Source organism: Ursus arctos, unplaced genomic scaffold (assembly GCF_023065955.2).
Source record: "Ursus arctos isolate Adak ecotype North America unplaced genomic scaffold, UrsArc2.0 scaffold_16, whole genome shotgun sequence".
NCBI lineage: Eukaryota > Metazoa > Chordata > Mammalia > Carnivora > Ursidae > Ursus > Ursus arctos.
In genome coordinates, this window is record NW_026622830.1 from 29,840,405 (window position 1) to 29,855,654 (window position 15,250).

Genomic DNA, 15,250 nt, shown 5'->3' on the forward strand with positions numbered 1-15,250 from the left:
AGAGGTTTGGAAGGGGGAGGGCAAGGGAAAGAGGGGACTTGAGGCTAGTGACTAGAGGGCGAGTGGCACTTGGTGGGTAATTCGAGATGATGGCCCTGGCTGGTCGGGGCAGGCTGTTCACTCTCTGGGGCCCGTAAGAAAAGGCCATCAGGAAGCTATAAATGTGGGGGTGCACTTGGAGTTCCAGAAAGAGGTGGGGGCTGAAGATTGAGCTTCGAGGAAATACCACTCAGGCAAGAAACCCAAAGCTCCAAGGGCCAGGACACTTTTCAAAGGGGAGATGATTGCAAGTGGACAGAAGAAGGGGAGGGGAGAGGAGAGGAGAAGGGAGAGAAGGCCAAGAACAGTGTCCAGGGTGGTAATGAACAGCACTGGCTGCAGCATCAGACCTGAGTTCGAGTCCTGCTCTGCCATGAACTAGTTGTGTGACCTTGGATAGGTTACTGAATCTCTCTGTGCCTCAGTTCTTTAATCTGTAAATGGGGAATGACAGTAGAACTTCCTGTACAGGGGAATTAGAATTAAATGAGATAATGCCTGTAAGACCCTGACTGCAACGCCCAACACTAGGGCAGAGCTCAAGCAATGGTGGCTAGTATCGCGATTACTATGAAATCCAAGTTTAATGGACAGGGGAGGAAAGAGAACTAGAGACAGAGGCGGAGGCAGCACAGCTGCTGTGAAAAAGCCAGGAGGCGGTGACGGAGTAGGAGGCGAGGCAGGGAGTCGGTGGAGAAGCAGGGCGGGTGGGCACAGGCCTGGTGCCTAACAGTGCAGAGCTCTCTGGGAAGGCGGGAACTGGACGGTTCTTCGCCATCTGGCAAAGAACTCATCTCTAGTAACTTCAGAGAAAGCAAGGTGATTTTTTTTAAAACAGAAAATTAGTGGGGAAAACAGTTGGAAAGGTAGTTTAGGGTCTCCTCTGGGGAGGGGTGGGAGGGAGCAGGCGAGTCGGGCTGACTGGCTGGACCACCTGCATTTTGTGTTTGGACAGCGGCACAGCCTGGGGGTGTCAGAGCTCTGAGCCGGAGGCACCCGGCGGGTCTGGGGCTGATGCGTGGGGTGCGGCAGAGGGAGGGGAGGTGCTGCCCCCGAGGCCAGAGGGCCACACCCGGCCAGCTCAGAATTACAAGCTGAGTAACAAGGACCTAAAATTCCCATGCTGCGATTTCAAAACTCAATCGCTTCAGGGGCTAATTCGGGTTGATTGACATCTCACCAAAAACAAACAAAACAAAACAAACAAAAAACCCCACAAAAACAAACAAACAAAAAAACCAGAAACAAACAAACAAAACCCCCCACCTACATTAAAACAGAATAATATTATGCAAAGCCTCAGGGTCTTACACTTCTACAGAATGGAGTGGGGGGCAGAGGAGAGGAGTGGGGGAGGGGATTCTGTAGGGCGGAGCCAGGCGCAGGCAGGTGGAAGGGGCAGCTGTTGGGATTTTCCAGAAAGACACCCCCCCTGCTGCTCACCCACCCGCCAAGACTTTGGGGACCTATAAATAGGAACTGTGACTTGAGAACCAGCAGAGCCTCTCTGGCTCTGACAACCACTGGAGGGTGCCTGCTGAGCGTTTAATCGCAGAAGATGACCTCACCAGAGCCAGCTCACCGCGTCTCATCAGGACGCTTCAAATCATCACGCAATGCCAGAGAGCCAACCAGGGATGGCCCGTGACCCGCCTGGCTCATTATAAATCGCCGGGGCTGGAGATCCGCCCCCGCCCCGGGCTGATCACACACCATTCCGGGGCTTGTTAAGAAATTTTGGTGTCGTTTAATCACAACGGGGGAACCAAAACCAGGCTTCCGTTGCGACTGGCCCCGCGGTCTCAAGGCACCTGTCCTGAGTCGGACAGCGTCGTTAGATGCCTCTCCCCACCTCTCCAACCTCTTTCCAACTCAAGTTCCTGGGGGTGGTCAGACTGGGCGGGGCTGGGGGCGGGGATGTTGTTCAAGATGCCGCCTGTAGGATTCATTTCTGGCAGGAAGAGCATGTGTTGAATACAATGAAACTCTGTCTGGAGCCTCGCAGGGGCCGGGGCTGCCCTCCAGGCTGGCAGGGCTTGAGAGCTCCTTACATGGGATGGAAGGTCCAAACAGAGCCAGGATTTTATTCCTGCTTACAAGACCACTAGAGTCACTGTATTTCCTAAGAAAGAGCCCATTTCTTAAGACTCCAAGGAAGTGGATTCCAGGTTTCTAATAAGAGGGGGGAAATACCCACGTTCTTTTAAAATTGTGTTAGGATCATTGCAGTCTAACTAGATATTTTTCATTTGAAACGATTCTTTTTGCATCTTTCAGCCGCAGGACTACAGACTAAGGGCTGCGATTTCAGTGAAATGCCCCCAGCATGGAGTCTGGAACCCCGCAGGTGCTCATTAAACGCTTTTTTTCCGTTTGCCCAAGGTGACCTTGAGAATGTTCAAATCGGATCCAAGTTGTACAGAAATGTTTACCTCAAAGTAAGGGCTGTGATCTTGAATTCCTCCCTCCAAATTGGACCCCAAAATACCCTGGTTTAACCTTAAGAATATCTGTGATTTATTCAGCTGAATCTTTTTAATTGGGAAAAGTAATAAAAGTGTGAGAGATCCCCACCTTTCAGCAGGGAGTGGCCCCGAAAGGTCACCCAGCTTCTGGGCATATTGGTTTTCAAAGCGAGGATTCAAAGTGAAAGTGTTTTTGGAAAAAGAATGTAAAGGATGATACAAAGATATGTTCTCCTATTTTTAATGGTGGTTAGGGGAGATATTTTTTCTGCCCTATTTCTTCATTTGAAGCTAGTTTCCAAAAGAGGAAGGCCAAAATTGGTCCATGTGAATCATCTTTAACTAACGGAATAGCTGCCTTATGCCACAGCCCCACACTGAGGTATAGGCAACGCCACATGGTGAAAAACGCCGTCCCAACCATTTGGCAGGAAGGACCACATGACCTTGGGAGTTGTACAAGAATCTAAGGGGATGGGGAGCCTGGGTGGCTTGGTCGGTTAAGTGCACAACTCTTGACTTCGGCTCAGGTCGTGATCTCATGGTTGTGAGATGCAGCCCACGTTGGGCTGCGTGCTCAGCACCGAGCCTGCTTAACATTCTCTCTCTCCCTCTGCGCCTCTCCCGCCCCCTGTTCTCTCTCTTTAAAAAAAAAAAATTAAAATAATGAATCTAAAAAAAAAAAAAGAATCAGTTTGCCTGGCAAACGGAGGGGGCGTCTGTTCTTAGTCTGTCTTGGTTCTGGGGAGATGCTCATTGCCACGCGGTTCATTCAAAGGCAGGCAGTGGAGATTAGGCTACACTAGGCACCCGGGGGCCTGCAGTGTAGCCTCCCTGGAGGGCCACCGACCAGCAACCACAACTTTCTGGATCTTGCTCTCAATTCCCTGTCCTGCTGTAAGAACATTTGCCTAGACGATGCATCCTGATTCGGTGATGCGTAGTGCCCACGTCTCTGTCTTTCTAAATCCCAGCGTTGAAGCACACATGCTCGCTAGTTCCCAACTGCCTTAATATCCCAAGGCTGCTGTAACAGAGGAATCACAAACTGGGTGGCTGAAAACAACAGAACTGTGTTCTGTCGTAGACCTAGAAGCCAGACGTTCACAATGAAGGGGTCAGTAAAGTGCTTGTGAGGGATCCCTCGGAGGGAGACTGTTTCAGGCCTCTGATGATCGCCAGCAATCCTGGCCGTGCCATGGCTTGTGGATGCATCATTCCAAACTCTGGCTCCGTATGTCTACCAATAGCCCCTTCACATGGCTGTCTTCCCTCTGTGTCTGTGCCCAAATTTCCCTCTTTTTATAAGGACAGCAGTCATTTTGGATTAGAGGCCCACCCTACACTAGTGTGACCCCATCATAATTTGATTACATCTTCAATGACCCTCTTTCCACATAAGGTCACATTCTGAGGTGCTGGGGTTAGGATTGCAACGTAGCTTGAGGGGTTGGGGGTATGTGTGGTGATTTGACCCATAACATCAACTTACTATCTCCCTCTTTTTGGGCTCTATGTTTTGAAGTATCGTATTTACCAAACAAAATACATTTAGTGGTTATTCATTTTTCCTGGATTTTTAAAAATACGTCATAGTCACCCAAATGGGCTCTTAGTTCCAAAAGAAATTGGCATAGAATCACATTTCCCTGCTTCTCCCTTCTAAGTACAACTACATACCCTGGGAATTATTCAACAGGCAACAAGAAAAGGACTCTGGAAGCTGGAAGGAGGAAAGTAGACTGGCTGGAAGCCTCAAGAGGAAACGTGTGGCTGAGTGGGAGCCCCAGGAACATCAGAAGAACAGAGCAGATAACCATATTATTCAAAAGGCTCAGAAAACTAAACTGTCCTCGATCCAAGTGCCCACAAAAATAGACCAGAATCTATGCACCAAACCTATGTGGGCCAACGGTTCATGACTGCTCACTCAAAGAGAAGATTTAGGGCCTGGAGCCTTCTAACAAGAATCACAATGTCCAGGATACAATCAAAAACTTTACCCATCACACCAAGAACCAGGAAAACCAGAGCATGAGCGAGAAAAGACAACAAATGCTGATATTGAGATGACTCAGATAGGAGTTATGAGACAAGGGTTTTAAAGTAGTCCCCACAAAAACACATCAGCAAAGAATTACACATTCTCTTGAAATACGTGAAAGCATAGAAAATATCGACAAAGAAATACAAGGTATTTTAAAAAGCCAAAATGATAGAACTCAGAAGCACAATAACCAAAATTTAAAAATAAATACAAATAAATACAAAACCCCTCACTGGATGGGCTGCATAGTAGCATAGAGATGACAAGAATAGAATCAGTGAAACTGAGGACAGATCAATAGAATTTACTCAATCTGAGCAATGAAGAGAAAAAGTTAGAACCTTCGGGAGCTGTGGGATGATAACAAGATCCATCATTTATATCATTTAAGTCCCAGGAGAGGAGAAAGAACATGGGAGTGTTTGAAGTATTTGAAGAAAGAAAGAAAAACTCCCCAAATTCAGCACCAGACATAAAATTGCAGATCCAGAGCTGAGCAAACTCCCAACAGGAGAAACCAAATAAAATTCACACCAAGATACATTATAATTAAGCTTCTGAAATTTAATGACAAAGAAAGAAAAATCTTAGGAGAGAAAAAACATATTGCCTATAAAGAAACACAGATTTGAACAAAAGCAGGTTTCGCATCAGAAACCATGGAGTCCAGAAGGAGTGGCACATTTTTCCAGCACTGAAAGAAAGACCTGTCAACCACAAATCCTATATATGGTGAAAATATTCTTTAGAAATGAAGGGGAAATAAAGACATTCTCAGACCACAAGAAATGTTGCTAGCAGACCTCCTCTTAAAGAATGGCTCATGAAAGCTCTTAAAGCAGAAAAGAAAAGTTATAATAGAAAGCTAGGACTTCCTGAGAGGAAAAAAGAACAGCAGAATGGGTAACAGTAGAAATAAACATAGCAGACCATCCTTCATCTCATGAATTTCTTAATCATATTCTAGGGTTGAAGCAACAGTAAGCAAAAGTTGTAAGACCATCTGATGTATATACAGAGGAAACATTTAAGACAATTAGATTTTTTAAGTGTGATGGGTAAAATAATTAAAAGAAAATAAGGTTTCTGCATGTCACCTGAAGTCATAAAACACTGACACCAGTTGGCAGTGATGACTTAACATATGCATACAGCAAGTTACAGCAACCACTAAGGACATTATATGAAGTGATATACTATATATGTATGTATGTATATATATATGTGTGTGTGTGTGTGTGTGTGTATAAATTAAAGTGGAACTCTAAAAAAATGTTCAAATAATCCACAAGAAAGCAGGAGAAAGAAAATGGTGTAACAATAAACAAGGGAACAAGGAATAAACAAATTAAACCCTAATGTCAATAATTAGGTTAAGGTAAATGATCTAAATCCATCAATTAAAAAACAAATGGGCAGAGTGGATTTTAAAAAAAAAGACCCAACTCTACATTGTCTATAAAACAAAACAAAATTCCCTTCAAACATAAAGACATAGGTCGGTTGAAAAAAAAAGGATAGAAAAAAGATACATCATGTAAGCATTATTTTTTTTAAAAGATTTGCGGCTATAATAATATCAAAGAAGAGTTCAGAGCAAAGAAAATTACCAGGGACGGAGAGAGACATTACAGTATGATAAACGATCAATACGCCAACAAGAGATGGTAATCCTAAGTGTGTAACACACGCATACGGGTATTCAAAATACACGAAGCCAAACCTGATAGAGCTGAAAGGAGAAGTTGACAAATCTATTATTGTTGGAGATGTCAACTCTCATCTCTCAGTAACTGATAAAACTACTAGAGAGAAAAGACCTGAACAACACCTTCAAACAATAGGATCAAATTGACATTTGCAGAATACTCTATTCCCAAAATAGCAGACTACACATGCTTTTCAAGTGTCTATAGCACATTCAGCAAAACAGACCACATTCTGGGTTATAAACTAACTTTAACAAGTGCGAAAGAAATGAAATCAGACTGAGTATGTTCTCCGATAATAATTTAAAAAAAGATAAAACTAGAAATCAATAGTAGAAAGCTAAAATGAAAATTTCCAAACACTTGGGTATAAACAACATACTAAGTAACCCATGAATCAGAAAGGAAATCTGTTTTTTTTTTTCAAGATTTTATTTATTTATTTATTCGACAGAGATAGAGACAGCCAGCGAGAGAGGGAACACAAGCAGGGGGAGTGGGAGAGGAAGAAGCCGGCTCCCAGCGGAGGAGCCTGATGTGGGGCTCGATCCCAGGCCGCTGGGATCACGCCCTGAGCCGAAGGCAGACGCTTAACGACTGTGCCACCCAGGCGCCCCTCAGAAAGGAAATCTTAAAAAAAAGATAAAATCTTCTTAAAGACTATTTCTTTAAAAAATCTTCAAGAAAAAAATGAGATCGTGTTTAAGGAATATGAAATCACAACATACCAAAATGTGTGGGGTGCAGCTACAGTGCTGAGAAGGAAATGTATAGCACGAAATGCTTACATAAGAAAAGAGTAAAGATCTTAAATCAGTAATCTAAATACTTACCTCAAGAAAACTGGAAAAAGAAGAGCAAAATAAGCCCAAAGCAAGTGGGAGAAAGAAAAAAATAAAGAACAGAAATTGATGCAATTGAAAACAGGAAAAGAAAAGAGAAAATAAATGAAGGGGGAAAGCTGGTTCTTTGAAAAGATAAATCACTGATACTCATCAACATCAGAAATGAAATAAGGACTATCATAACAGATTCTGTAACCAGAATAGTATGAACAACTTTACACTCGTAAATTTGACAACTTAGAAGAAATGGATCAAAACGCCCCACAAACCACACGTTACCAAAGCTCGCCAAGATGAAACAGATAATCCAACTAGCTTTAGACTAGTAAAGAAATTGAATCTATAATTTTAAATCTCCCAAAAAAGAAATCCTAAGCCAAGATGGTTTCACTGGAGAGTCTTACCAAACATTCAGAGAATTAACACCACTTTTACACTATATCTTCTAGAAAATAGAAGAAGATGCTTTCCAGTCCATTCGATGAGGCTACTATTACCACTATTAACTTAATGAAGACAGCATAATAAAAAAGGAAAGAAAACTAGAAAACCAATATCACTCATACACTTGCACAAAGTCCTCAACAAAATTTTAGCAGATTCAACCCAACAAAGTATAAGAAGGACAATATACCTTGACAAAATGGGATTTATTCAGGTATGCAAGGTTGGTTTAATATCTGAAATTAAATCTATGTAATCCAATATATTAACAGATTAAAGAGGAAAATTCATATGCTCATATCCATTGATGCAGAAAAAGCATTGAACCAAATTCAATGCCTATTTATGATTTTAAAAAATCCTCAGCCAACTAGAATAGGGGGGAAAGTCCTCAACATCATAAAACGCATTACAAAAAGTCTACAGCTAACATCATATTTGATGATGAAAAACTGAACGCTTTTCCACAAAGACTGGGAATGCGACGAGGATGTCCACTCTCCCCACTCTTATTCACTGTAATACTGGATCTAAGCACTGTAAGTAAGGCAAGAAAAAAAAGCACACAGATTTAAAAGAAGAAATAAAATTGTTCCTATCTCAGATAACATGATTACTATGTATAAAATGCCAATAAATCTACAACTAGAACTAATAAGTGAGTTCAGGAAGGTTACAGGTTACAAAATCAATGTACAAAAATAATTGTATTTCTTTTTTTTAAAAGACTTTATTTATTTATTTATTTTAGAAAGAGAGAGAAGGAGCAGGGAGAGGGGCAGAGGGAGAGAGAGAATCTCAAGCAGACTCCTCACTGAGCACAGAGCCTGACACAGGGCTCGATCTCAAAACGCTGAGATCATGACCTGAACTGAAATCAAGAATCAGACGCTTAACCAACTGAGCCAGCCAGGTGTCCCCCAAAATCATTGTATTTCTCTATATTAACAACAAACAATTAGACACTGAAATTTAAAATTCAATACCATTTATAACTGCTCCAAAGGAAATAAAAGACTTAGTTATAAATCTAACAAAAGCATGTACAGTATAAATATGATGAAAGTGATAAAATGTTGAAAGAAATCAAAGACCTAAACACTTGCAGAACATACTATATTCATGGATTGAAAGACTCAATACGTAGAGATGTCAGTTCCCTCAACTCATCCGTAGGTTTAATACATTCCCATCAATCTCAGCAAAGTGTTTGGTAAATATAAGCACACTTATTCTGAAATTTATACAGAAAGGGAAAAGCCAAAACAATTTTGAGAAAGAAGAATAAAATGAAAGGAATCACTCTTCCCAATGTCAACTCTTACTATCTAACTACAGTAATCAAAATGGTATGGTTCTATTGGAGAGACAGACACATAGATCAATGGATCAGAATAGAGACCCAGAAATAAATCCACACAAATATGTCTAATTAGTTTAACAAAGTAGCAAAAGCAATCCCAAGGAAGAGGGCTAGTCTTTTCCATAAGTGGTGTAGGACCAATTGAGCATCCATTGGCAAAAAATGAACATCCACTTCAACTTCACACCTTATATAAAAATAACCTCAAAACACATCATGGACTTAAATGTAAAACATAAAAATATAAAGGTTCTAGGGAAAAAAGCACAGTAGAAAGTCTTTGGGACCTGAGACCAGGCAAAGAGTTCTTGGACTTAACACATAAAGGAAAAATTGATACATTGGCTTATAAAAATTAAAAACTTCTGTTCTGCAAAAGACCTTGTGAAAAAGATGAAAAAAGAGACAAATATTTGCAAACTACATAGCTGACAAAGAACTAGTATCCAGAATATATTTTTTTTAAACTCTCAAAAATCAACAGTAAGGAAGCAAACAATCAAATTGGAAAATAAGCAAACGACACGAACAAACATTTCACTGAAGAAGATACACAGCAAGTAAGTACGTGAAAAGATGTTCAAGAGCATAAGAAAGGCATTAGAAAAATACAAATTAAAACCACAATGTGATATCTCTCTATACCTCTATACCACGATATTAGATTGGCTAAAATGAAAAATAGTGGTAACAACAAGTATCAGTGAGGACGCAGAAAAAATGAATCACTCATACATTGCTGGTACGACTGTAAAATGGTATAGTCACTCTGGAAAATAGTCTGGAACTTCCTTTTTAAACTGAAAATTGCAGGGTGCCTGGGTGGCACAGTCGTTAAGCATCTGCCTTCGGCTCAGGGCGTGATCCCGGCGTTCTGGGATCGAGCCCCACATCAGGCTCTTCCACTATGAGCCTGCTTCTTCCTCTCTCACTCCCCCTGCTTGTGTTCCCTCTCTCGTTGGCTCTCTCTCTCTGTCAAATAAATAAATAAATAATCTTTAAAAATTTTAAAAATAAATAAATAAACTGAAAATTGGGTTTACCATAGGACCAGCAGCTGTACTCTTAGACATATATCCCAGAGAAATGAAAATGTATTTTCACACAGAAACTTGCATACAAATGTTTGTAGCAGTTTTATTCATAATATCCCCAAACTGGAAACTACTCAGATATCCTTCAAAGGGTGAATGGTTTAACAAACTTTGGTACATTCATACCATGGAATCCTACTCAGCAATAAAAAAGAATGAACTATTGATATACACAAGAACTTGGAGGAAGCTCAAGGAAATTTTGCTGAACAAAGAAAGCGAATATTAAAAGGATATATACTGCATGGTTTCATTTACATAGCATTTGAGAAATAACATAACTATGGAAATGGAGAACAGATCAGAAGTTGTGGGGGGGATTAGAAATGGGGATTAGGAAAATGGGTGGGTATGGCTACAGAGGGGTACCACGAAGGAGTCTAGTGATGATGGTACAGTTGAGCATCTTGAGGCTACACACGTGATCAAATTGCACAGAGCTACACGCATACACACTCAAATGAGTGTGTGCATAACAAGTGAGGTCTCAGTAAATTTGAATAAATTCTTTGGTCTCTGCCAATGTTGATTTCCTGGTTTTGATATTTTATTATAATTATGTAAGCTGTTAATATTGGAAGAGGTTGGCAAAGAGTGCACAGGATCTCCCTGTAAATTTCTTTGAAACTTTTATCTATAACTATTTCAAAATAAAAAGTTAAAAAAAAAGGGGGGGGGTCATCAAATAGGACTTCTGGTCTACCTCTTGAACACACTGATTGAAAATTCTTATCAAAGTAAAAAACTCGACAATTTAGGAAAATCTTACTGCTTTCGGCTTTTCAGAAACTTAGATCTTAAAGACCCAATATACTGTTTCAGTGGTTCTCAAAATGTGCCTCTTAGGTATTTCAGCCTCACCTAGGAACTTAATAGAAATGCAAATTCTCATTCCCCACTCCAGACCTACTGAATCTGAAACTCAACATTGTGGCCCAGCCATCCTGGTTTTAAAAAGCCCTCTAGGGGATGCTGGTGCATACTGGGGTTTGAAAATCACCATTCCACTGGGTACTTCACAGATGCTGGCGACACACTTTGTACCTTTTTAATTTTTTTTAAAGATTTATTTATTTATTTATTTATTTATTTATTTATTTGACAGAGACAGCCAGCAAGAGAGGGAACACAAACAGGGGGAGTGGGAGAGGAAGAAGCAGGCTCCTAGCGGAGGAGCCTGATGTGGGGTTCGATCCTAGAACGCCAAGATCACGCCCTGGGCCGAAGGCAGACGCTTAATGACTGAGCCACCCAGGTGCCCAGACACACTTTGTATCTGAATCACCTTTCCCGAAGGAGACCCTCTGGCATGACCACAGCCCAGGCCAGCTCCTCACTGTCCTCTTTTCCAGGCAGCTTGTGACTCCCGCCCATCCATTCTTCATATATAAACCTTCAGCAAGGGAGAGTGATGGAAATCTTTCAAAAATCAGCCTAGGGCACTGAAGTCCACAAGCTTTTACTAAAGACATAATTTCCCATAAAAGCCAAGCTGCGAAGGAGATCCACGTTTCCATCGGGCCTGGCTTAATGAGCACTCTAACTGGGAGAAAGGTGATGATTTCCAGAACTGCCTAAAGCCTTTCTCCTCTGCCCAGAAGTGATGCTATGAGAAAGGAAATTACATATAAATGAAGCACTTTACAAAAGAGGTTCCAAATGTAAGTTACGCTAAGTATAAATAATAACATAATAGCATAAATAATAACATCTCGCTCCTCTTGTCTTTATCTCTGGGCCTCGGAGGATCAAAGCTGATCTGATAAGTGCAGCTTCAAACGTGTCTGGGAACGGGCGTACTCCAACAGGCCTCCCCATCCTCTGTTCCCATATTTCACAGCCCTCAGAGGCTCCAAATCACCTAGGCTGGTTGTGAGAGCCTTTCTGCCTCTTTTATAAAATTAATGGTACCAACTCCAATAGTGGCTTCAGCAGAAAAGAAAAAACAAAAAACAAAAGCCCTTTTTCAGGGCCATGCGTCTCATTCTTGTGTGGTTTTCCTCCATCCCTAGAAATGCCCTAATAGACCACTTTTATAAATGTCACTGACTTCCAACAAATTTTGCTTTGAGTCTCTTTTACATATCAAGACAACACTAGAAATAACTGGAGACTACGAGAGAGGTCCTAACGATGTAGGAAAGACATTAGGGTTTGAAGCTGACAGCCAAGAAAGAATTCTTGAGACATCTTTGGTGCAAAAAAGGTGATTTTATTAAAGCACGAGGACAAGACCCATGGGCAGAAAGAGCTGCACTGGGGTCATGAGGAGTGGCCCATTATGTACTTTCAAGTTGGGAGGGGGTTAGGGAGAGCATAAGTCTCTATGGAATTTGGAAGCAAGGTTTTCAGGATCTTGAGGGGACTAGCGATTGTTGGGAAAGGGTCATTTATTACTGTCTCAAAAAACCTGAGTCATGAGACCCTTCAGATGTATATGCTTGGGGGATGACTGCCTACGTGTATCTTGGGGGGTAGAGATAAAGGAAGTTTCGAGAATTGTTATACGTTAAAGTAGGCTTACAGGATCCTTGGGGTTGGGCTAAGATTGCCTTTTGCCCTTAGCAAAGTATTAACATCGAGGCAGCCGAGGCCCTAGAGGAAGGTCACTCTGCTTGTTTCAAGGACTTGTCAGTGGGCTGTAGGTATAAAGGGAATTTAATAATTTCTCTTCTGGCTTTGTTTCCCACATCAGTAAGGCAAAGATTGGGAATCAGGGAGCTGGCGGTAAAGCAGAGTTGGCAGCCCTATCTCAGGATTTGGTGGGACCTCATTATGCAGTGACAGGAGTGGGGAGAGTCTGGGGTCTGAGGGCAGGGTCACCCCATGGACTAGATGGGCTTTGGAGTTGCTGGCCAGGGCAGGGGCCAGAGGACTGCAGTCAGGCCAGCAGGGAGACGGACCCCTCAGGGAGGCTCCGGCGGGGCCCCCTGTGGAAGTCTGGGCCAGTGCTGGTCAGCATGACCAGGGCTGGTCCGGCTGCTCAGGGATAGGACTCTGGGCCCAAGAGGAAGGCAGGAAAAGTTAGATGGGCCCCTGCTCTGAGTTCGGGGGGAGGGGAGGAAATGAGAAGCAGGGTCGAGATATACTGTAGCCCACAGGGAACACGGTGGGGGCAAGGCCCAGCTTCTCCACCACCCAAACCTCTATCGGGATGGGACATCACGCCCAAGAAGCAGTCACTCTAGGAATGCTCTAGTACCTCATCCCGGTCCAGACTGACGGGGACAGAGTCACTGATGAGCCCTTCTGGGAAGAAGGACAAGTGAGAGATGCACAAAGGTTTGGGAACTTCCTACTTCCACAGAGAGTTCCAGAACCTGGAATGGGGCAACAAGAGGACTCGATTTGGAGCCAGAAGGCAGTAGGAAGGGAGGTAAGACACGGAATGAAGTCCACACTGACATGGTTTGGAATGGGGGATGGGGTTCTCAGCCAAAGGCCAAGAAAGAATTCTTGAGACGTCTTTCATGCCAAAAGGTGGTTTTATTAAAGCACAAGGACAGGATCCATGGGCAGAAAGAGCTGCACTGGGGTTTGAGGAGTGACTGATTATATAGGATTTTCTGTCCTATGGTGGGGAGGGTGATGTTAGGGCTCCAGGAAATTGAGTCTATAGGTGTCTGGAGATTGCTTTTTTCTTATAAATCATTAAAACAGTAGCAAACTGATGGAGACTCAGGTCCTGCACAATTACTTCAGGATCTCTAGAGCTGGGGGGAGGCATCAGTGATTTTTAAAGCTCCCCTGGTGATTCTGATGTAGAGCCACTGTTCTGTTCTAGACGCTTGCCACGTAAAGTGTGACCCCTAGACCCGCAGCACTCCCCCCACCCCGGCCCCCAGAACTTGATAGAAATACAGAAGCCCAGACCCTACCCCAGACCTGCTGAAGAGAATCTGCATTTGGACGAGGTCCCTTCTACCCATTGCAGTTTGAGAAGCACGGTTTTTCAGGATCAGGGAGACCAGTGGGGCTCACCTCTGGGGACACACCACAATTGCGGAAGCTCACTGATCTTCTCAAAGAACCTGCTTTGGTTTCATTGATTTTTTTCTCTGTTGATTTCCTGCTCTTAATGTATCGATTTCTGCTCCACTTATTTCTTTTCTTCCGCTTACTTTGGATTTAATATGCAATTCTTTGTTTCGTAAGTGAAAACTTAGGTCATCAATTTTGGATCTTTCGTTTCTAATACATGCCTTCAATGCTATAAATTTCCTTCGAAGCACTGCTTTTGCTGCATTCCACAAATTTTGATGTCGTGTTTTCTGTTTCGTTTAGTTCAAAATATTTCAAAATTTCTGTTGAGATTTCTTCTTTGACCCGTATCTTATTCAGAAGTGTGTGGGTTTTTTGCTTTTTGGCTCTTTGTTTGCTTTTTTTTTTTTTTTAAGAGAAAGAGAGAGCGCGTTCACAGGGAGGGGAGAGAGAGAATCTTAAGCAGGCTCCACCCCCAGCACTGAGCCACGTGAGGCACGATCTCATGATCCTGAGATCAGAAACTGAGCCAAAATCAAGAGTCAGATGCCTAACCAACGGAGACACCCAGGTGCTCCCCCAGAAGTGTGTTGTTTAATCTTCATGTACTCGGAGATTTTCCAGTTATCTTTCTATTATTGATTTCCAGTTTAACTTTATTGTGGGTCTGAGAGCAGACACTGAATGATTTCTATTCTTTTTAACAATTTGTTATGGTGAATTTTATGGCCCAGAATGTAGTCTATCTATCTTGATGAACGTTTCACCTGAGCTTGAAAAAAAAAAGTGTATTCTGCAGTTGTTGAAGTTAGCTATCAATGTTCATTAAATACAGTCATCTACAGATGTTGGTTAAATCTGGTGCGGTTGAGTTCAACTAGGTCTTTTCTGACTTTCTGCTGCTGAATCTGTCCATTTCTGAGAGCGGGGTCTCCAACCATGATAGTGAATTCATCTGTTTCTCCTTGCAGTTCTGTTTGTGCCTCGCGTCATTTGACGCTCTGTTGTTAGGCACACAGCCGTTAAGGATTGTTTTATCTTCTTGGAGAACTAATCCATTTATCAGGATGTGATGCCCTTCTTTATCCCAGATAACCTTCCTTTGAAGTCCCCGCTGCCTGAAATTAACACAGCTACTCCCACTTTCTTTGACTAGTGTTGACATGGTGTATTTCTCTCCACCTACTTACCTTTAATCCATATATGTCTTTATATTTAAAGTGGTCCTAGGGAGCTTTAAAAAATACTGATGCCTAGGGGCGC